Below are 23,622 nucleotides of genomic sequence, written 5' to 3'. Positions count from 1 at the left end.
TTCTCCCTCACCCAGTGTCGCACAATATCATGTCTCGGCACTGCCAGGGGCTTTGCTGCAGAGAGACACCATATATTTCTAAAGGACCCCCCCCCCCCAAAAAAAAACCCAGGAATATCAGCCTGGTGGGGGTGAGAGGACATGTGCCTCCCACCGCCAGTGAGATCCTACTCTGTCTACCTTACCAAAACCTATTCACTCTTAGGCACTACCAGAGCTTGTGTAGCAGAGTGTCCCACTGCCACCCCCCCCCATTGGTAGTGATTGTTGTCAGTAGTTCCCATTACTTACAGCTGTGTACCTGTAAAGTAAGCCAGGTGAATTAGTTTCAGTTGGATTTGCTTGAATCTGGTCCGAATGACTACCTCCTCGGGATAGTGGGATACGACCCCCTCCCCATTCATCATCTATCCTGCCCAGATCTCTCTCCCATTTCTCAGTGACTGCAAGGATGGTTGACTATTTACAAGGATTGTAGAGTATATTTTGGATATAGCATAACTATGCAAGGGGCTCCCCCAGTGGGTTCTCTTCTTCCACCTCCTGTACCCAGTCAATCTGACGTAGAATCAACTGGGCCTGTAAATAGCTTAGGAACTTGCCCCTAGATAGGTCATACTGCATCTGTAGTTCCTCAATGATCAACCAATCCACCATCCTGCTTCGTTTCTCGAGTCTCCAAGTTTTTAGATTCCAAGCATGTCACTGCCTTGATATCCCACACAGTTTCGCCAACATACTGCAATCCCATGGTGGCGTCCCTAGATTAATTTTGTCCACCCAGACCATTTTGCGCAGTGTCTGTTTCAAGGACTGGAACACCAGAGCCGTGGGCTCCGGAAGTTTCAAAACCCTGTCCGATCCATATAGTTTCCCGATTTAGCCTTGTGGGTCCAGCACCCTTTGGTTCACAAATAGGCAGGGTTCCCTTTGATCTGCAAAGGACCAGTAATTTACCACTAGCTGCTAAGCTGCCCAGTAGGACAAGCTCAAGTCAGGAAATACAATTCCCCTGTCCATTGGTCATCTGGTCAAAGCATTGAGCGCTATCTGTGGGATGCCACAGTTTCAGAGACTTCTGCAGCGAGTAGAGGAATTTGGGCAGATCATTTTATATAGTGCAGCTCTACCCAGTAGCGACAGTGGAAGTTGGCACCAGTATTCCACATCTTAAAGGAAGTCGGTGAGTACGCAGCCCAGGTTTTCCTTGTGGAGCAACTTTTGGTAGGTGGTCACATAGATGCCTATGTAGGGGAATTTCATCCCTTACCAGCCCAGTGGACTAGATCACCCCACTCATGGGTATCATGGTGTGAGGGGATAGGTTATGGATTTCCCCCAATTAATAGGCCCTATGGAGTAGCCTGCGTTAACCAAGGTCTTATATTGGCCTCTTTCCAGAAACACTCAGCTATTGCCATTGCTATTGTGTCTCTTGTAGCAAGATGAGATGTGGAGAGTGATATGTCAAGTATTTCATCTCCCCCATCTTTTCAGTTTGCTGCCAAGACCATTAATGTTCCATGACGGAATCTTGAGGGAGGTGCCTTTCCATTAAAGTAGGTGGCTCAATCTGTAATATCTTTGGGGGTTCCGTCAGGCACCCCACATCCTATTGGCCAATATCAGTCCGCTTCGCCACAGCCTCCCGTGCCCCCATACCACCTTGTCCTCCCTATCACCATGTGCTGCGAGTTTTGAACTACCTGCCTCCTATGCTGGAGATGTCTGTCACCCACCCCAACATAGTACAAATATTACCAACTGCTTTAACTGTTCAACAATATGGTCCATCTGGGGCCATGCCCCGCTGACATAGTCTCAGGTTGCTCCTTGGCAGCCAGTCACAGGTTGTACCTCCCTCCCCTATCTCATCCCGACATCTGTGTCCATGCTCAAGGCCTGGTCATCACACAACCTAGTCTGTAGTCATAGGGGTGACCATCGGGAGGGTAAGTTCCTCTGCGTCTTGGTGACTGTGCCTTCATCCAATTGTCCAGATCTGTCCAGCGCCTCCCACCGGATCCATGAGCGTGCCAGGCAGCCCTGCTGCAGTTCTACTACCACATTACCCTTTTCTGTTTGCACCTCCGCCTTAGTAGGAGTTGTCCCAACTTAATGAGTGTTCCTTGTCCCATGCCTCTGACATTGGATGGCCTTGTCTTTCTAACCAGTTTTACACCTCTGCTGCTGTAGCAAACTAATGGGCCTCTGAACCAACCACGACATGGAGGCGCGCCAGGAATAGTAAAGCGTATTTGATGTTGACGTGTCGCATGTCCCCTTTCACTGTCAAGAACATTTCACGCTGGTGCTGCTCCACCGCGGTGTACACCGGGTAGATAGTGATTGGGCTCTCCTCAATTTGCCAGGGCTCATGAGAGTGTGCAAGCTGCAGAATGTTATCCCAGTCTCTAGAGTTCAGCAGGTCTGCCACTATTGGTCTGGGTGTAGCCCCTGTGTCAGGGGTCTGCGGGGCCTTTGTGCACCAGTTCCACTGTAAACTGGGTTGACATCTTCCCTCCCATCACCACCGACGACAGCCATTGCTCCACAAACAGTTCAGTACTGGGCCCCTCTGCCTTTTCACGACACTAGGCATCTTCCAGCCTTGCTGTTAGGAAATCCACTCCTCTTAAGTAGCTGGTGCAGTTTGTTAGCTTCACACATGTAAACTCTGTTGGTCGCTCTGTTTAATAATTGAGGTCTGCTTGCAAGAGGCCCACATCCACCACCAATACTTCTGTCTTTTTCTCCAAAGTCTTTGGTATCGCAGATTGCCACTGTTGGAAGTGGGGGTCCTTATCCCTCACCGACGCCACCCAATACTGGAGGCGGGAGTCCCTGTCCCACACCACAGTTGCCAGGTGCGAGATCTTGGCCCCTTGTTTCAACGTTAGGCTAAGTAAGGACACCCTCTGAGATAGCCCTGCTCACCCCCTTAGTAGCTTGGCACAAGCAGCCAGGCTGATCTCCAAGGCACGAGTGAACAGTATGTGCCACCACTCTCACAGCAACCCAATGATATCACCACAAATAGACTCCACACAAGTGTTTAGAAAACGAGTATAATCTTTATAAAAGAAGATATACTATATGACCACACAGTATAAAACCAACATATAATAATGGGTAGTATTCCTTCCGGTGGACTGGTATGTTCTAATCCCAGCCACCGCTTCTAACCAACAGTTAAGCTTACTTCTAACCGTTTCTACAAGGTTAGGCAAGCCGTACTGCTAGAATCACACACATTGCAAAAGAAAAGAAATACTGCATTGCGTAACGATATACTCCTGTACTGTGCAATAGAGAAACAATGCCATTCGTAGCGCCAGAGTCATGTACTTTACAATAGAAGAAATAATGCAATGCGCAGCATTCCCTATGCAAGGAAGAAACAGAGCAATGCGTCACGCTACAATCATGTACTGTGCAAGGAAGAAATCATGCAATGCACCATGTTATAATCAGGTCCTGTGTGATGAAGAAATAATGCAATGCGCCACGTTACAATCATGTACTCTGCAAGGGAAACATAACGCAGTGCGTAGCGCACCAAGCATGTAATTTGTCAGGCACAAATAAGGTCAGGCGTCATACGACAGTTTGATAGTTCATTAGCAGTAATAATGAAAAGTGTAATACGACAGTTTAGGTGCTTCATTAACAGTTGCTCCCAACCTGGATCAATGATGACACAAAAGTACTGGTTCTCACTCAGGCCCCAGCACTACCCCTCCTTGGGCGAGCACGGGCCTCAATCCAAGCCAAAGCAACAGGCTCATGCAGCTGACGGAAGCGAGAAGCCGAGAGAGTGTCCCTCCGGGCCCGCACCCTCCCCCAGGTGGTGAGCCACATTACCTGGTGGGGACGCGACCCCACTCTCCTCTCCTCCTTCAGCGACTTGGGACTTGAACCAGAACTCCATCAATGGGCATGGCGAGCTGGGGCCGGCGGCTCAGCTCCTCCGGGACTGCTGGTCCGGGCCGCTAATGGTTAACTCCGAGGGCACAATGGCCTGGCCCTCCTTCCGGCGGTCTCAGTGGACACCATGATCCGCACTCAGCACTATGGAGACTTACTTCGATTTCGGTGCACACTCTACCCAGGCACTCCTTACCAGCGCCTCTGGTTGCACCTCGACACTCACTCTGTGCATCCGAGACACCCCTCTTCTCTGGTGCACACGATGACCAGGCAGGCGCTCTTCACCAATGCCTCGGCTTGCTCCTCGACACGCACCCTGCGCGTCTGAGTCTCACTTCTTCGCTCGGTGCACACAACGACCAGGCGCTGCTCAACAACGCCTTGGCATGCACCGCGACATGCACCCTTCACGTCCGAGACTCACTTCTTCGCTCGGTGCACACAACGACCAGGCGCTGCTCAACAACGCCTTGGCATGCACCGCGACATGCACCCTTCATGTCCGAGACTCACTTCTTCGCTCGGTGCACACAACGACCAGGCACTCTTCACCAGCGCCTTGGCTTGCACCGCAACACGAACCCTGCGCGTCCAAGACTCACTTTTTCGCTCGGTGCACACAACGACCAGGCGCTCTTCACCAGCGCCTTGGCTTGCACCATGACACGCACACTGCACGTCCGAGTTTCCTCTCTTGTCCCGGTGCACACAACGACCAGGCGCTCCTCACCAACACCTTGGCTTGCACCACAACACGCACCCTGCGCGTCACAGACTCAGTTTACTCCGGTGTGCCCGCGATCACAAGGCACGACTTCTGAGGGTCTCAAGCTGCTAAAGCACATGCACACCGCGTTGCTTGGGACTTCTCCGGAAACATTTATGTTCTTGTGTTTCCAAACAGGGAGCCAGCTCACCTCGGGTTCTTGGGGTCCAGGACACAGCACAAAGCACAGTCCTGATCAAGAAGGGGCGGGGGTTACCCACTGCAATGTCCCTTCAGTCTCTTCCTTAGTAAAAGCTACAAACTGCAGGCCAACCCCAGATCACGAAGCAAGGGTCGGTCCTATCCAGCAGTCTCTTCAGCAACTTCTACATTGGTAGAGGTTCTTCTTGACCACAGAAGAGGTCAAAGCCTTTGCAGACTCGACCTGTCCATGTCGCCATTCAAAATTATACCAAATTCTAGGGGTTTCAGTTCTCTTAGTTATACCCCTTCATGTCTTTGAAGTTCTCTGTGCTCAGGGGTCCCTGGCCCCTCCCTAAATCAGTTCTGGGTGTCTCCCTCCCAGTGTCACCTTTCTCCCTTTGATACTAGGGGTCTGCATCGTTAATCACTCAGCAGGAGATCGGTCAGTTGGTTTATAGCACCAGCCCAGGTCTTTACTTTTTTTAACACAATTTTTATTAGAATGCCAGAGCAGCAATAAAGACATTACATCGACAGCTTAAGTTAAGATGTTCAAGAGATTACAACACTATCTTCACAATATTAATCAGCAGAGATCCGGCGCAGCACATACTAACAATTACAGAACTATCCAGGGATGGTCAAATTTATGTTCTCGGGTCAGGAGACTTCACCTATGTCCACTTAATTCTGATCGCCCACCCTATGTGCCGTGCTATCACCTACTTCTTGCAACACCAGGAGTCTTTCCCTTCTTAATTCAACTGTCGGAGAGATACATATCTCCCCCCTATATTTATTCCAGCGCCCCCACCAGTGGCGGCTGGTCCATTGGGGGCGTTGGGGCGTTGCCCCCCCCCGCCCGCACCCGCAGCTCCCTCGGCGTACTCTGAACTGAAGTAAACTCTCAGTTTACTTAAGTTCAAAACGCCGAGGGACAAATGCCTGTCAGTCAGCATGATGCAGGACCGCCCACCCCCTTCAGAGTCTGAAGGGGGTGGGCGGTCCTGTGTCATGTTGACTGACAGGCATAAGGCATTGACTGGTGCAGGCAGCAGCATGTGCGCATGAGTGGGGACAGAGGCACATTTTTCAGCATTGCCCACGCATGCGCACTTGTGCATGCGCATGCCCATTAGCAGAGCGAAACCTCGCTCTTCTAATGGGAAGGCGGGCAGAAAGCAACCATGCCCTGTGTCAATCCTGGAGCTGCTCCAGCGCCAGGATTGGCTGAGGAGGGTGGGGTTTCTGCTCCAGTGAAGGCGCCAAGGTCCCAGGATGCGGCGATGACGGACGGCGGTCAGGTAAATTAAAATTACCCTTTTTAATTCTCTGCTGTGAAGAAATGCTGCCGGCTTTTCCAAACAACCCAGAGCTACATAAGTGAGGTAGCAAGGCAGTCGACAGGCACAGGTGGTTAAGGGGTGCGAGCGTCCAGTCAGTATTATTGCCCCTGCATAGTGTGAACAGTTAAGTTAACCACTTTGAGTAACGGACCGATTTGTAAACCAGCAGCGGCGTTGGGAAAAATATTTAAATCAGCCCTCGATCTTTCCTTTCCTCGAACTACCTTTCTCTTTCCATCAATCCATTCTCCTTTTCCCATCCGACCTGAACTCTTGCCATTCTCCCTCCCTCTCTCTTTCTCGCAGTGGCAGTCATTGACCGGAGGACAGTGGCAGGATTATTGGCAGAACCAGTTTTATAAGGTTGCTTAACTTAAGGAAAGGCAGGGAGGGGCAGTCTAGCCCGGCTTCCACTATCATAGCAGCAGGGGTCAAGGTTCACCAAGCCAGTTGAGTAGCGATAGCCATATTTGTCTTACATCGTGGTCAATTAGAACTACAGCAGCGGTAAACTCATTGCTCGCTCGTGCCTTTATTTGTTATGTTATGTTATGTTAGCCGGATTTATAGAGCGCACAGATGCCCCAGCAAAGGGGCGTCCTGGCGCTAACAGCTGGCTCTAAACAACATGGTTCCCGGGACCCGTGCTGCAGTTGCTCTTCGCCACTCTGGCCCAGGAGATCAAGGTGCTGCAGGACTCCAAGTTGATGATATGCTTTCTTGGTGCACTGGGAGTTGGGGTCCTAGCTGCACTAAAATACACTTTCACGAGGAGAGGGAACACGCGTTCATTGCCGCACTCCCGCGCTACCCGAAGAAGTACTCCTCCAGGCCCCACATTTGACGGCTGTACATTTCATTTTCAAGCATGCTGGCACCTTTTATAGAGGTGGGGGGTTAGGGGCTAGAGCTGGGGACTTGGGGGAGAGGATGTGGCCTAACGGCCAAAGATGCCGACCCCATGGAGCTGGGGAACCATGTTCGAGCCTCGGCGTGTGCTCCTTTGACGCTGGGCACATCACTTAATTTCCCCGTGCCAACCCAAAAAAATAATGAATGTGTCCTTGTGTAACGTAACTGATGTAAGCACTTCAATACCTTTCGAGTCGAGTTCGCGCTATTATAAAACCACAAAAACCCCAAACTGCAGAACCACGCTCGAATCCTCGTCAGTATCAGCATGAAGACATTTGAAATGAACAAGGTAACATGGCGGCTCGCTTGTTAATCTGCATAGTGCTAACAAGACGATCCAAGCGCAGCGCATCAGGGAAGCCCCAGGAAGTAGTAAGGAGAAATGAAGAAACAACTGCAGGGTGCATATGAACAGCGGCAAAGCATTTAATTACAGCCAATGCCTTGATGGATACTATTTAATGACTCTCTCATTCACTCATAGGGCTCTTGGTGTCCGGTTATCCATCCCCGATAACCAGCTATTGTGCCTTATAAATGTTTTGTTTCGTGACTTTCATGCTTATTTTGGTACTGCCTACATCTAACATACATATTTATCAAGAGAATGTATCAGTGAAATGTGTTTCAGTCTGGAAAGATATTTATTATTAAGGTGGTGTAATTCCTCCCCCAAAATGAATATTGAAAATTCCCACACTTATGCAAACACGTTTTTTTTTGTTAAATTTCATTTGTGAGGCATGCATACCCCTGCATACTGCATAGCCTGGCACTAAGAGATATACTGACAAGAGCCGGGACGAGTTATGTCACGATACAGAAGCAGTTGCGGCTGGTGACATTTGAAAGTGGTGAGCCGGGAAATTATTGCCGGCCCGCATGGTGGCAAGTGAGCGTGGCCAGTGAGCCCGTACAACCTCCAGGGCCCCGGGAACCGGGGAATTAGAATAAAGATGCACAATGCTGCGCATAGAAGATTCGAGCTCGTGATGGCATGAGGCGCGTAGAACAGCGTTCATGCTCTACATGGAGCCAGGCTCACTGCTCGTTGGGATAAAACTCCGAGGCTGCCTGTCAGAGCATGACTTGGAGTCTACAGGCTTGGGATATGATGTGTGGCATGGAGAGCAGTTGTGTATGTGGTTCACATGTTGAACGTGCTTGAACCGAGAGCCCATGGCACACTAGGATATAACACCATGCCTTTGTTCCGATAGGCACCTCGTGCATTGCTTTCTTCAACATGGCACTTTGCAGCTGTGTTGCATTCTGTGTTTGAGAATCACAGTTGCTTTTGTTGTCAGGAGGTGGTCTGTACAGAGTAGGGTGCCAACGCCGTGACCTCTTGGCGCCAGTGCAGTTCGAAGGGTAACTTTTGATGGTGCTGATTTCAAATTGCAACCTGATGGGCATGAGATGGTGCGTAAAAGCACGCGGTGCCAGGGAGCGCGCGCTGAGTAGATTATTTGTTGAGTGTACTCAAGCCTAGATGCTGCTCTGGAGGATTGATAACGCCTTACTGGCTAATTGGATTAGTCATCTCTGTGTGTAAGTTGTTGTACAACAACAGGAAGAAAGTGGGTGCAAGACACACAACGAGTCCTGTCCAAACTAGTAAAAAGACCACAGATGAACATATCAATAATAAAAGAACTGGGATTACTAAACTCGACATACATGTTCAAAATGTTATCATACAAAACAGCCCCTTCGAAACACGACATTCGAACAGGCTCTACAGCAGGTAACCACCCAGCAATCCAATAAGCATAAGACATTCTGGGACACAAACATTCGATAACCTTAATTGGAATTCATTTCTGAGCACATTCGGGACACTGAAAGTACGAAATGTAATGTAAAGCACCTGAATGCTGATATAATTCAACACACAGCAATTCAGCACAACTCTTACCCGGTAAAATTTAGCACACGACACGTTCAACCCACAGCAAAACATGAAAACCATGATCAGCTAAATGTAACCGCAAACTCTCACTCCTGTTGAGGCCCTTCAATAATAAACTAAGCCATCAACGGTACCCCACTCTTTGCTACTCCTCGATCGCTGAAATTAAATTAACCCCATAAACCACCACAAAGAGCTCAGTCTCAGTGCATAAAATTCCTGCCATTTACAGTGTGCCAACAGTGCCAGAAGGAGGTAGTAGAACAATTTAATTCTGGCTTTCGCTTTTTCACTTCAGGTGCTTTCTGGAGGTCGCCTAGCAATAACTGTCTCTCTCTAACAATAAGAGTAAATAATTGACTTCTGTATCGTGACATAACTCGTCCCGGCTCTTGTCAATATATCTCTTAGTGCCAGACTATGCAGTATGCAGGGGTATGCATGCCTCACAAATGAAATTTAACAAAAAAAAATGTGTTTGTATCAGTGTGGGAGTTTTCAATATTCATTTTGGGGGAGGAATTACACCACCTTAATAATAAATATCTTTCCAGACTGAAACACAATTCACTGATACATTCTCTTGATAAATATGTATGTTAGATGTAGGCAGTACCAAAATAAGCATGAAAGTCACGAAACAAAACATTTATAAGGCACAATAGCTGGTTATCGGGGATGGATAACCAGACACCAAGAGCCCTATGAGTGAATGAGAGAGTCATTAAATAGTATCCATCAAGGCATTGGCTGTAATTAAATGCTTTGCCGCTGTTCATATGCACCCTGCAGTTGTTTCTTCGTTTCTCCTTACTACTTCCTGGGGCTTCCCTGATGCGCTGCGCTTGGATCGTATTGTTAGCACTATGCAGATTAACAAGCGAGCCGCCATGTTACCTTGTTCATTTCAAATGTCTTCATGCTGATACTGACGAGGATTCGAGCCTGGTTCTGCAGTTTGGGTTTTTTGTGGTTTTATAATAGCGCGAACTCGACTCGAAGGTATTGAAGCGCTTACATCAGTTACGTTACACAAGGACACATTCATTATTTTTTTGGGTTGGCACGGGGAAATTAAGTGATGTGCCCAGCATCAAAGGAGCAAACGCCGAGGCTCGAACATGGTTCCCCAGCTCCATGGGGTCGGCATCTTTGGCCGTTAGGCCACATCCTCTCCCCCAAGTCCCCAGCTCTAGCCCCTAACCCCCACCTCTATAAAAGGTGCCAGCATGCTTGAAAATGAAATGTACAGCCGTCAAATGTGGGGCCTGGAGGAGTACTTCTTGGGGTAGCGCGGGAGAGCGCCAATGAACGCGTGTTCCCTCTCCTCGGTGTAAGTGTATTTTAGTGCAGCTATGACCCCAACTCCCAGTGCACCAAGAAAGCATATCATCAACTTGGTGTCCTGCAGCACCTTGATCTCCTGGGCCAGAGTGGCGAAGAGCAACTGTAGCACGGGTCCCGGGAACCATGTTGTTTAGAGCAAATAAAGGCACGAGCGAGCAATGAGTTTACCGCTGCTGTAGTTCTAATTGACCGCGATGTAAGACAAATATGGCTGTCGCTACTCAACTGGCTTGGTGAACCTTGACCCCTGCTGCTATGATAGTGGAAGCCGGGCTAGACTGCCCCTCCCTACCTTTCCTTAAGTTAAGCAACCTTATAAATCTGGTTCTGCCAACAATCCTGCCACTGTCCTCCGGTCAATGACTGCCACTGCGAGAAAGAGAGAGGGAGGGAGAATGGCAAGAGTTCAGGTCGGATGGGAAAAGGAGAATGGATTGATGGAAAGAGAAAGGTAGTTCGAGGAAAGGAAAGATCGAGGGCTGATTTAAATATTTTTCCCAACGCTGCTGGTTTACAAATCGGTCCGTTACTCAAAGTGGTTAACTTAACTGTTCACACTATGCAGGGGCAATAATACTGACTGAACGCACGCACCCCTTAACCACCTGTGCCTGTCGACTGCCTTGCTACCTCACTTATGTAGCTCTGGGTTGTTTGGAAAATCCGGCTGCATTTCTTCACAGCAGAGAATTAAAAAGGGAAATTTTAATTTACCTGACCGCCGTCCGTCATCGCTGCATCCTGGGACCTTGGCGCCTTCACTGGAGCGGAAACCCCACCCTCCTCAGCCAATCCTGGCGCTGGAGCAGCGCCAGGATTGACACAGGGCATGGTTGCTTTCTGCCCGCCGGCCCGTTAGGAGAGCGAGGTTTCGCTCTTCTAATGGGCATGCGCATGCACAAGTGCGCATGCGTGGGCAAGGCTGAAAAATGTGCCTTCGTCCCCACTCATGCGCACATGCTGCTGCCTGCACCAGACAATGCCTTAAGCCTGTCAGTCAACATGACACGGGACCGCCCACCCCCTTCAGACTCTGAAGGGGGTGGGCGGTCCTGCATCATGCTGACTGACAGGCATTTGTCCCTCGGCGTTTTGAACTTAAGTAAACTGAGAGTTTACTTCAGTTCAGAGTACGCCGAGGGAGCTGCGGGTGCGGGCGGGGGGGGCAAGCCCCAACGCCCCCAATGGACCAGCCGCCACTGTACAGAAGTCATTAATTTACTCTTATTGTTAGAGGGAGACAGTTATTGCTAGGCGACCTCCAGAAAGCACATGAAGTGAAAAAGCGAAAGCCAGAATTAAATTGTTCTACTACCTCCTTCTGGCACTGTTGGCACACTGTAAATGGCAGGAATTTTATGCACTGAGACTGAGCTCTTTGTGGTGGTTTATGGGGTTAATTTAATTTCAGCGATCGAGGAGTAGCACAGAGTGGGGTACCGTCGATGGCTTAGTTTATTATTGAAGGGCCTCAACAGGAGTGAGAGTTTGCGGTTACATTTAGCTGATCATGGTTTTCATGTTTTGCTGTGGGTTGAACGTGTTGTGTGCTAAATTTTACCGGGTAAGAGTTGTGCTGAATTGCTGTGTGTTGAATTATATCAGCATTCAGGTGCTTTACATTACATGATACGGGTGCATTATTTCGTACTTTCAGTGTCCCGAATGTGCTCAGAAATGAATTCCAATTAAGGTTATCGAATGTTTGTGTCCCAGAATGTCTTATGCTGATTGGATTGCTGGGTGGTTACCTGCTGTAGAACGTGTTGATGTCAGATGGGTTGCATGACGCCCAGATTTTTAATGGATTATGGGGCATCACACTGTGATAGCCTGAAGTTGAATGGGTTCAAATCTGCCAATCAATTCGAATGTCGTATTTCGAAGGGGCTGTTTTGTATGATAACATTTTGAACATGTATGTCGAGTTTAGTAATCCCAGTTCTTTTATTATTGGTATGTTCATCTGTGGTCTTTTTCCTAGTTTGGACAGGACTCGTTGTGTGTCTTGCACCCACTATCTTCCTGTTGTTGTACAACAACTTACACACAGAGATGACTAATCCAATTAGCCAGTAAGGCGTTATCAATCCTCCAGAGCAGCATCTAGGCTTGAGTACACTCAACAGATATCTGCTCGGTGCGCGCTCCCTGGCACCGCCTGATTTTACGCACCATCTCATGCCCATCAGGTTGCAATTTGAAATCAGCACCATCAAAAGTTACCCTTCGAACTGCACTGGCGCCAAGAGGTCACGGCGTTGGCACCCTACCCTGTACAGACCACCTCCTGACAACAAGAGCAACTGTGATTCTCAAACACAGAATGCAACACAGCTGCAAAGTGCCCCTTTGAAGAAAGCAATGCACGAGGTGCCTATCGGAACAAAGGCATGGTGTTATATCCTAGTGTGCCATGGGCGCTGGGTTCAAGCACGTTCAACATGTGAACCACATACACATTTGCTCTCCATGCCACACATCATATCCCAAGCCTGTAGACTCCAAGTCATGCTCTGACAGGCAGCCTCGGAGTTTTATCCCAACGAGCAAAGTGAGCCTGGCTCCATGTAGAGCATGTACGCTGTTCTACGCGCCTCGTGCCATCACGAGCTCGAATCTTCCATGTGCTTCATTGTGCATCTTTATTCTAATTCCCCGGTCCCCAGGGCCCTGGAGGTTGTACGGGCTCCCTGGCTACGCTCACTTGCCGCCATGCGGGCCGGCAATAATTTTCCGCCTCACCACTTTCAAATGTCACCAGCCGCCACTGGCCCCCACTTGTGTGTTTTTTTCGGCGATCATGGCTTGATCCATATCTTTTGCCCAGTCTCTCAGCAGCGGTAGGGTAGCTACACCCCGCTTTTGAGCTATGTTTCGCTTTGCTCTGCTCCACCCCATTGTTGCCCATGATTGTTCGACTTGTGTGAGGTCTGTTGCATCCCAAATGATGAGAAGATCGGTCGGGAGAATGGGCTTGTCACATGTCCTAGTTAGTTGTCGGATAACGTCCGTCCAGTATTGGTGTATGTGGGGGCAGTCCCATAGGATGTGTAGGAATGTTCCCGTCTGATTGCAGTGTCCGAGGCAGAGAGCGTCGGGTCACCTACCCAGTCGGTGCAGCAGTGTTTCATCAAAATATACACAATGAAGAATTTTCAGCTGTACTAGGCGAAGCCGCATTGGGATGGCCACCTCTCGGGGCGAGGACAGGGCATCCAGCCAGTCTTCATCGGGTAGTTCACCCAGGTCAGCCTCCCATGCCGCTCTTAACTTCAGAATTGGATCGACGCGGTTATTAATCAATTTCTTATACATGAGAGAGACGGCCTTCTGAGCCATAGGGTCCAGCAATAACCGGTCCTCCAGGGGGGAGTAGTCCAGGAGGGGGGCATCCCTAGGGAGGGCGGAGTCAATGGCATGGCTGATTTGGAGGTAGCAAAAAGTGTCGGGGTTTGGAGCCCGAGATACATCAACCTCAAGAAGTAGAATCTCAGCTTCTAGCTATTTCCAGCCATCACCGATAGTGCCCTTCCTTTGATCACTTCACCATACGCCCCCCAAAGTGTAATGGCCGATTGTACCGAGCCTACATTTTCCTCAAAAAAATACTCTGTATCTTTCCGCAAGGTGTCTCTGATACTCGTGATTTTAAGTGCCCAAGGCTGGATTCATAATGGACCTGGTTGCTGCGGACGTTATACACCCAGGATCGTCAGCACTGGTGAATGGTCTGATACCCCCGCGCCTGTATGTGTTGTGCATGCGTGAACAAGTAGTCAATACGTGATTGGCTTCCGTGCATGGCAGACTGAAAAGTAAACGTAAAATGTGTATCATGAGGGTGTGACCACCTCCAGATGTCCACCATCCCCAGGGCTTCGATAAATTCCTGTAGTTGGGAGCAGTGTGCTGGGCTGCCGTCTGGGCGATGATCTGTCCAGTTGGTCGTCAATTGTCAGGTTAAAGTCACCCCCCAATATCAGTGTGCCCAGAGGCATATTGAGTAAGAGTGTCCCAGCATCTAGCAGTGTCAGCCCCTGCAAACCCGGTGGAGCATACACAGAAACAACATTTAGAACTCTGCCCTCCCACATACCCGTGCACGCTGCGTATCTACCCTGAGGGTCCTTTCAGGTGGTCTGTATTACATATGTACAACCTTTGCGAAGGAGGACGCCCGCCCCCCTGGATCCTGAGGTGAAACCTGAGTGGACCACCATTCGGTACCCTTTCTTATCAAGAGCCATGCAAGAGTTACCAATTAGGTGTGTTTCCTGCAGCAATACTAGGTCAAGCCCGTGCCGGTGGCCATATTGCAATACAAAACCTCTTTTGATTTTGTCTCCTAACCCGTTGACATTCAAGGTTATAATCTTAAGTCCTTGACCTTTCGCCATAGTGTCACAAATATCGGGAGAATCATGTTCATAAAGGATAGGCGGCCTTCCGGGACCTCCCCTCCTGTCAATTGGGCGATACCCGGGCTTACAGTGATAATCTTGTAATAATGGAAATCTCTTGCTGTCAAGTGTAGGCAATTACTTCGTCTTGCTGCAGAGTGCCCCCAATAACTCCCCCCAACAAATTAACCTCCAGAGTACTCTCAGGACAACAAACTCACCCCTCTCCCTGCCTCCCTGCTTAACAGGACTAGAACCGCCCGCCACCCCCAACATGCAGAGTGCCTGTCGCCCACCCATGAACAATTCCAGGGAACGTGAGTAACCCCACTCCCAATTTGCAGATCGTTATACAGACATATCTTCGCTCCCCGGCCCAACCCCACCCCAGAGCATTATATCACACAGAGGCTCAGCTCTAACCTCGCACAATGTACAGTGGCGCCCTCATCTTCTTTAACTGTTTTATCCTTTTCCCGAACTGTCTAACATGCTGAAAGAACTCGCCAAACCGCCGCAGAGATATTGTAATAAAGTACTGGGGCAATCCCCCGAGACCAGGCAACCCAAACGACACAAGTATCAGATATCTCCCCTAGTTTCCCCCCATCACTAACTTTATACAAAGTCATGTTTGGGAGGTCATGGCGCTGAGACCATGCAGCAGCAGGAAGACCTTGCCAATCTCATACCATCTTACTAACCACCGAATCATCGTCCTCCCGTGTGTCCCTGCCAGTCAGAGTTAGAATGCGGAGGGGATCGCCTCTGCTGGCGCCAGTCAGTGTTGTCATCTGCTGCAGAGAATGTCTTTTCACCTTTCTTTTCAATTGTGCGCCATCCCTCAAGCCAATCCCAGGCCTCTTCAGGTCGAGTGAAGAACCAAAATTTACCATTCGCTTCCACACGAAGCTTGGCGGGGAACATCTTTGCATACTTGACTTCTTGGTCACGTAGGGCTTGCTTTACCTCCAGGAAACTTTGTCGCTGTTTCTGTATTCGCACTGTGAAGTCTGGAAAGAACATGATCTTGCTGTTCTCCAGGATAAGTGGCGGGCAGCTCTTTCCGTCTGCAGAATAACATCGCGGTCTCAAAAATTGAAAACCCGCGCCAGCAGTGGCCTAGGAGGGGCTCCGGGCCTCGGGCAACCCACGGTTAGCCACGCCCCCAGCCCAGGCCTTTTCACCTCCTGTGATTCTCCTCCCCCTACTCTCCAGATTCAGGGCAGCCTGGTACCATCTCAACCTCTCCCTGGATCAAGACCTCTTCCAGCTCCTCTCACCTCTTAGATCCTGACAGTCAATCCACATTCAGCAGAGACACACAGAAATGCTTAAAGCATAAAACTCAGCCACTTTCTAAAAGAGTGGTTTCTGAACACACAGTGACAAAACCACTTTCACAGAGAGATGTGTTATGACACTGAGTTCATACATACTAAACTTCCCCTCCATTTTAAACTTATAAGAAACTAGGCTAACAAACACAACACCCAGCCTCCCCATTCTGTCCTATGGGCAGGATGGCCTTTCATCAGTGAAAAACAAAATGGAGTGTTTTTCACTGTCAGGACATAACACACACCTTAATATATGTCCTGCCTTTTACTTACACTGCACCCTGCCCAGGGGTTACCCGGGACCTACCACAGGGGTGCCCAATGTGTATGAAAAAGGGAAAGTAAGGCCTGACAAGTGGTTTCACTTGTTAGGACAACATGCTTACTTAGCAAACTGCGTGCAGGCCCTACATTGCAGGTCTGAGTTCCCTTCTCCGCGCACCTTTGCACCTTTGCACCTTTGCATTACTAGCCCTGGCACACACAGTGCACATCACTAGGGACTTTGCTAGTAAGGCAAACATACCAATCATGGCCAACCAATTACCATTACACTTTACATAGGGAACACTTGTACTTTGACACTGATCAGCAGTGGCAAAGTACCCAAAGCATCTAAATTGGCAACTCAATGTCAGGAAAACGGTCTAGGGGAAAGCAAAAATGTTTAGGGAACTTTAGCCAGAAAGGCCAAGTCCTACAGCCACCATATTGACCCTCCTGTGACCTGGCCAGCTGCTGGGGCTCCTACCCTGTCATGTCCCAGGCTGCTATGTTTGCTGCAGACCATCTTGTCGTGTGGGGGGTCTCTGGTTCTCTCCCCCAGGGTTCTCCTTTAGTCCTGTCAGCTACTTCTCTCATCACTCCCCCCAGCATCTCTGAACATATGGGTCCACCAGTCACAGTTTTGCCAAAGTGAGGGGCATAAAGGAGGAGTACCTGTGGAAATAAAATTGACAATTGTGCCCCATCATTTCCCTGTTTCTGCCTGACAGCCATTTTTCTCAGACAAACACCCATTTTGTGTGTGACATGCTCTCAGCAATTTGTCTGAAAACTGTCCTTCACATCCCCATTGAATCTTGCACAACCCCCTGCTCCTTGTGGTCGAGCCAATTCCAAGAAGCCTGTCTGTGTGCCCTCCCCCAGTTGTGCCAGAGACTCAGCCACATCCTGTCCATTGTTGGTAACTCAGCCTGTCACACCAACTGCCCTGTGACCACCCCCGACTAATAGAGGAAGCACAAGGTTGTACACTGTGAACACACACATTTCTGTGGTTCTGCCAATTCTGGGAACCAGCAGCAGATAGTTCCTGTTCTTAACTGTAAGACACCCTGCACCTGGCATCTTAGTTCATTGACCACCCCTTTCTGTGTTTCAGCCAATTCCCAGAACCAGCAGATAGTTCCTGTTTTAAGAAATAGTTACTGCAAGCCAGAGAGCAGATGGTCTCTGTTTTACACAAGATAGTTCCTCTTTTTGACATGAAGCACGAGCACAAACCCCAAATGAGGAAGCCTCCCCCTTCCAACTGTCAGACTATTTCACATCGCAAGTCCCCTCACGAAGCCTAAGACACGCCCCCATTTCTTCACAATCTGCTCCTCTTGCTAATTTTTGTTCCTCTATCTGCCATGACCTGTTTGTTCCTCTATTTTGCCTCATGACCAAGACTGTATAAATGTCCTGCTGTTGAAAATAAAGACCCCCACTTCAAGAGAGAGACTTGAGAGATTGCTCCTGTGCCCGCTTGGTGCTGGAAGCGCTCCCCTTAACTCAAGTTATTGGTCTCCTCCTCCTTCATTTGAGCACCACGGAATCCTCGCTTTGCATTGACAAGAAATTATGATTTATTAAGCATAGAAATTCAGAAATGAGGTAATAAGTAAATTTAATTTACCACATTAATTGGTGCCCGAATAGGAACATTCCCTTTCCCCCACGCGCCGGCAATATTGGACCCGGTACTGTCCCCTCCTGACCGTTGACGGACTTCAAAAGTGCACAACGCGGGGAATTCCCGCTAACTCCCTCGAGGCGAAGAGGGGGACCGACTGCGGCCCAGCATCCACACGAGGCGGTGAGGAAATAGCGGAACATCCTGAACCAAAGCCCAACCTGCGAAGCAGACGAGTCCGAGGTTCTACAAAACCCACCTTGAAACTGCGCGCCCCGTTTTTCCAAAATCTTCAAGAGGCCTTCCAGTTATTTTTCGGTGAGTACTGCTGAAAAGTATAAAAACGAACCCACAGCTTTTGTGGGGGCGGTAAAGATACGCGTTTTGTTGGTTTCTCACCTATCTTTGGTGAGGACTACTAAAACTAGTATAAAAGACGGACTCACTACCTTGTGGGCACGGTAAAGATACATGTTTTTGTGGGTTTCTCACTTATTTTGTGAGGACTACTAAACTAGTATAAAAGACGGACTCACCTCTTTCGTGGGTACGGTAAAGATATTTGTTCTGTTTGTGTTTTTCTCACTTCTAAAATCTTTGAAAGTCTTGCCATCATGCCTATTTTCTCGAAAATACGTAAGATGGCAACCGAAAGGAGTATTCTGGAGAAGGAAATTCCCCTTCCTCCTCGGGATACTCCAGGACACTTCATGTATGCAAAACATGGTGTCGGTGCAATTATTTATTGTGATTTATGGGTGGATCATACTAAAGACCTAGAACACAGATATAGATGGCCTGAAAATGGTACTTTTGACATGGAATGTATTATAAAATTAGAGGAACAGTTATGGAAGAAAAAGAGAGTCCGCCAGTCACAGAGTGACTCAGTAGAGTTATGGAGAAAAGAAGCCCATAGAAGGCAACAGAAGGAATTGCATAAAGTTGAAAAGGGTAAGAGAATGTCAGAGCAGGCCAAGAAAGAACAGTTACAAGAAATAGGGAAAGAAGTAGTTAGTGAAAGGAATAAAAGGGAACAATCAGCCATTTCTACTGGTTTTTATCCTGTATTGCCATCTGCACCTGAAAACATTAACATTGCATCAGCACAGCCTACAGCCCCACTACCAGAGGATACTTTCACCAATTTTCTCTTAGATACTCCACCTCCATATGAGGTTCCAGTAATTCAACACCCTCTGCCTTCTCTCAATATAAGATATATGACAATGATCTCATAGCCCAGCTTTTTCTAGCATTACCACGCTCACATCAAAGATTAGCAAGTCTCTACATGGTACAACATCTCATCACACTCAATGACACTCATTTTAAACATGATCCAAGACTCGAAGATTTTCTGTCTGACTGCGCTGATAACATGTTCCTCCACAATAGTTCAGTTTTTCTCAACACATTTATAGATTTCAGACAGAAATACCAGAAAGTGACTGGATATAGATCTCCCCATAATACGTGTGGATCAACTAATAGACTTCCTCAAACACGCCAGTTCCCCATGAGAGAGGTCCACCCCAGAACTGACACAAATGGAGCGCTACAACGCGTCTTCATTTATGTACCCTTGACAAAACTTGAGTTACTAAAGATGAAAGAGATGGTTCCCTCCCACTCAAAGGATCCTGCTGGATTCTTTAAGGAATTAGGAGATGTATTAATGATGGGAACATATACTCTTTCTGATATCACAGCAATTCTGAAATTATTGTTGCCATCAGGTATATATGACAAACTAAGAGAAAAGGATTGGGAAGTAGCAGGTGAACACATTAGATGGACTGAACTTCAGAATGATGAAAATACTAGAGTAGCAGGTCAAGGTATAGGAGACAGACTAAAAGCACTTCCTGGCACTATTTTAAAGGTGCTACCACAGTTACTAACAGTGAAAAAGGAGGACTGGGATGCCATTTCCTCCTGCAAACAGAAACATGGTGAAGACATAGGAGATTATTACACCAGACTTGAAAAATGTTTTGCGGTAAATAGCCCCCTTACGCCGACAAGTGAAGCTTACCCGCATCTGTTTGTTTCCAAATTAGTAGATAACGCCTTGCCAGCCATTAAGGACAGAGTACTAAAAGTAGAAAGTACCTGGCAAGCACATACGCCTCCACAGGTGTTACAAATGCTACAATATCACCAGAATCGCATTAGGGATGAAGAAGAAAATGATAAGAAACGCATGAAAGACACAAAGATGAAAGCATTAGTAGCCCAAACTGCACCCCAGCATCAACAGACACCAAGTAGCCAGACAAATATAAAAAGCACTTGTAATTATTGCAAAAAGATGGGACACTTCGTTAAAGATTGCCCTGTCTTAAAGCACAATTTGGCTACTGGTAAGACCCAGCCACGCCCATATCAGCCAAAACAGAATGGTTCCCTAGACAGTTCAACACCTTCAGTTCCACTGACAACACAAATGGCCCAAATGAATATTATAGACAGCGCCTACACTGAATATTACCCAGATTTCTCATGATGTTGCCCAGAGAGAGAAGATGACAAACTGCCCCTAATCCCCATTCCAGTAGATCAGACAGGTCCATTTATAGAGGTCCGACTTCTTGGGGAGGACAGAAAATTTCTACTAGACACTGGGGCCAGTAAAACAACAATAAGCCATCAAGAGGTCCCAGAGGCTCCTCTCTCGGGTTCAAAAAGTATTTCTCTGGGTTTCTCGGGACAACCTGTGACAAACGTCACATCAAAGCCACTGCCCTTGCAGGTTGGTCCCCTCACGACAACTACAGATCTTATATTGACAAAATCATGTCCAGAAAACTTGCTTGGTATAAAAACATTGAAAGAATTAGGAGCTGTCATTGTTTGCTCACCTACAGATGTCAGACTATTTCTGCGAGATTTCAAAGGCCACTACACAAGTAGAGAATTAGATGAGCGTTTGAAAGATTTGCCACACACCCTGTGGGCCACTGATTCCACCACAGTAGGATGTATGGAAATAACACCTCACAAGGTTACACTGAACGAGGGAGCCCAACTACCACGCATAAGGCAATACAAAATTCCACCTCAGGCTGAACAAGCATTAATGTTGATTATTCAGGACCTAATACAGTCAGGTGTGATTAAGGAAACAACTTCTAACATTTGCAATTCCCCTGTTTTACCAGTCCATAAAAAAGTGGAACCAGGAACACCACCTGTCTACAGACTAGTGGTGGATTTGAGAGAGCTAAATAAATGTGTCATTCCACAACACCCTGTGGTTCCAGACATCTCCACCCTACTCACAGCCATAGATGCGGAAGCAGCGCATTTTTCAGTCATTGACTTGAAAAACGCATTCTTTAGCATACCTATTCACCCAGACAGTCAATACCTTTTTGGCTTCTCCTTACAAGGACGAAGTTTCCAATTCACAAGAGCTCCTCAAGGTTTGACAGAGAGTCCAAGCGTATATAGCCAAGCATTAAAAAGACAACTAGATACTGTTCAAATGCCCACGGATACAGCCATACTACAATATGTTGATGATATCCTCATTACGGCCAGATCTGACGCAGCATGTGCTGAAGCATCACTACTAGTACTAGAATTCCTAGCTGCAAATGGCCATAAAGTTTCCCCTGGTAAGCTCCAATTTTGTTTACAGCAAGTGGCATACTTAGGGCACTTGCTGTCAAAGGAGGGTAGGCAGCTTACACAGGAACGCATCCAGCTCATACTACAAATACCACAACCAACAACACAGAAACAAGTTCGAGCCTTTGTTGGTCTCACCTCATATTGTAGACAGTGGATCCCACAATTTGCACTCATTTCCAAACCGTTAGTGCAGCTGACAACACTCGAAGCTGGCGCTACTCCACAATTACCCTGGACAGATGAACACACGCAAGCCTTTCAGTCTCTTAAAAAAGCTATGTGTCAAGCCCCAGTGCTGGCAACACCTAATTACACCAAAGATTTTACATTATTTGTAACAGAAAACTCAGGTACAGCACTATCAGTTCTGACCCAACTTCAAGCAGACAAACGTAAACCATGTGGTTATTTTTCAAGCACATTAGATCCAGTAGCACAAGCATTGCCTGCATGTCTAAAATCAGTAGCAGCTACTGCACAAGCTATTAGACAAAGCGATTCTATTGTATTGGGACATCATCTGATAGTTCAGGTCCCACACGCTGTAGAACTTCTGTTAAACAGAACACAAACACAGCATCTGACAATAGCCAGACTCACCGGATATGAGATGACACTTTTTCAGCCACACATTGAGATTAGACGCTGCAACATTTTAAACCCAGCAACACTGTTGCCACTGACCTCTCCTACTGAAGAAATTCACGATTGTATTGACATAATTGATTTAGTGACCAAACCAAGACCAGATTTACAAGATACTCCCCTTGCTAAGGCAGAAATGACACTCTTTGTTGATGGTTCATGTATGAGACTCCGCACAGGAGAATTAGCAGCAGCCTATGCCGTCACAAATGGTACAGACACTTTAGAAGCACACAAGATAGAGATACTGTCGGCACAGGCAGCAGAACTCATAGCCCTAACACGAGCATGTCACTTAGCAAAAGGAAAGTCAGTTAACATCTACACTGATTCACAATATGCCTTTGGAGTTGTACACAACTTCGGTACATTGTGGAGAGAGAGAGGATTTCTCACATCACATGGGTCCAGAATACAGCATGCTACATTCATCACTGCCCTCTTAGAGGCCAGTCAGTTACCAGAGAAAATCGCAGTGCTAAAATGTAAAGCGCACACAAAAGGAACAGATGAAATATCAAAAGCTAATGATTCTGCAGACAGTGCAGCCAAGTTAGCAGCAAACACAGAATTAAGTATACCACACCGCCAATATACACTACGAGACCCCTTTTCTTTTTTTTCTTTTTTTTTTTTTTTGAAAACCTTTATTGTGACATAAGGCAAATACAATTGCAGGCCAGCAAGAGCACAGTCGGCCATTATCACAGAGACGGTCAATGCAAATCAATAAGTCAAAACACATACATCCCGCCTCCTCAATTCCACATCAACACCCAGGATACTGTCGCACCATAGTGGTACCAGGATAAGAGAGGTTTTTTTCTTTTCTTTTAAAGTTCAGAGATAGAACAGGATCCGATGTCATATAATCTAGTAACACCAGAGGTAGGGGACATCACAAATCAGGATATGCACATTTGGGACCACTGCAGGCGGGGCGCAGGCACTAACGCGCACTAAACAGGATAGACAACAATTAATACATTACGCCCCCCAATGCAGCACACGCCCGCCGTCTCTAAAAAGGAACTATTATAACATCCCCCATACTGGCTTGAGACATAAGAACATCCGGCAAGCCACCTACTACTCGGAATCCCAAAGATAAGAAAAAGAAAGCAAGGAAAGAAAAAGCCAAGCAGAGCAAGAGAGAAAAAGAGGCCCTAGAGACTGAAAAAGGGAAAGAAAAACAGAGAATACCCCCCACCCTGCACCCCTGCCTCCGGCTACGGCCTCCCCCTCAGCAGAGTGCCTGTCGCCCATTTTATGAAACCCGAGATTTAGAAGAGAGAGAAAAGAAACTACCACCCACCTAGACTAAAAGAGGAACCC

This window comes from Lissotriton helveticus, chromosome 1_1, assembly GCF_964261635.1.
Source record: "Lissotriton helveticus chromosome 1_1, aLisHel1.1, whole genome shotgun sequence".
NCBI lineage: Eukaryota > Metazoa > Chordata > Amphibia > Caudata > Salamandridae > Lissotriton > Lissotriton helveticus.
This window is presented reverse-complemented; position numbering follows the sequence as displayed.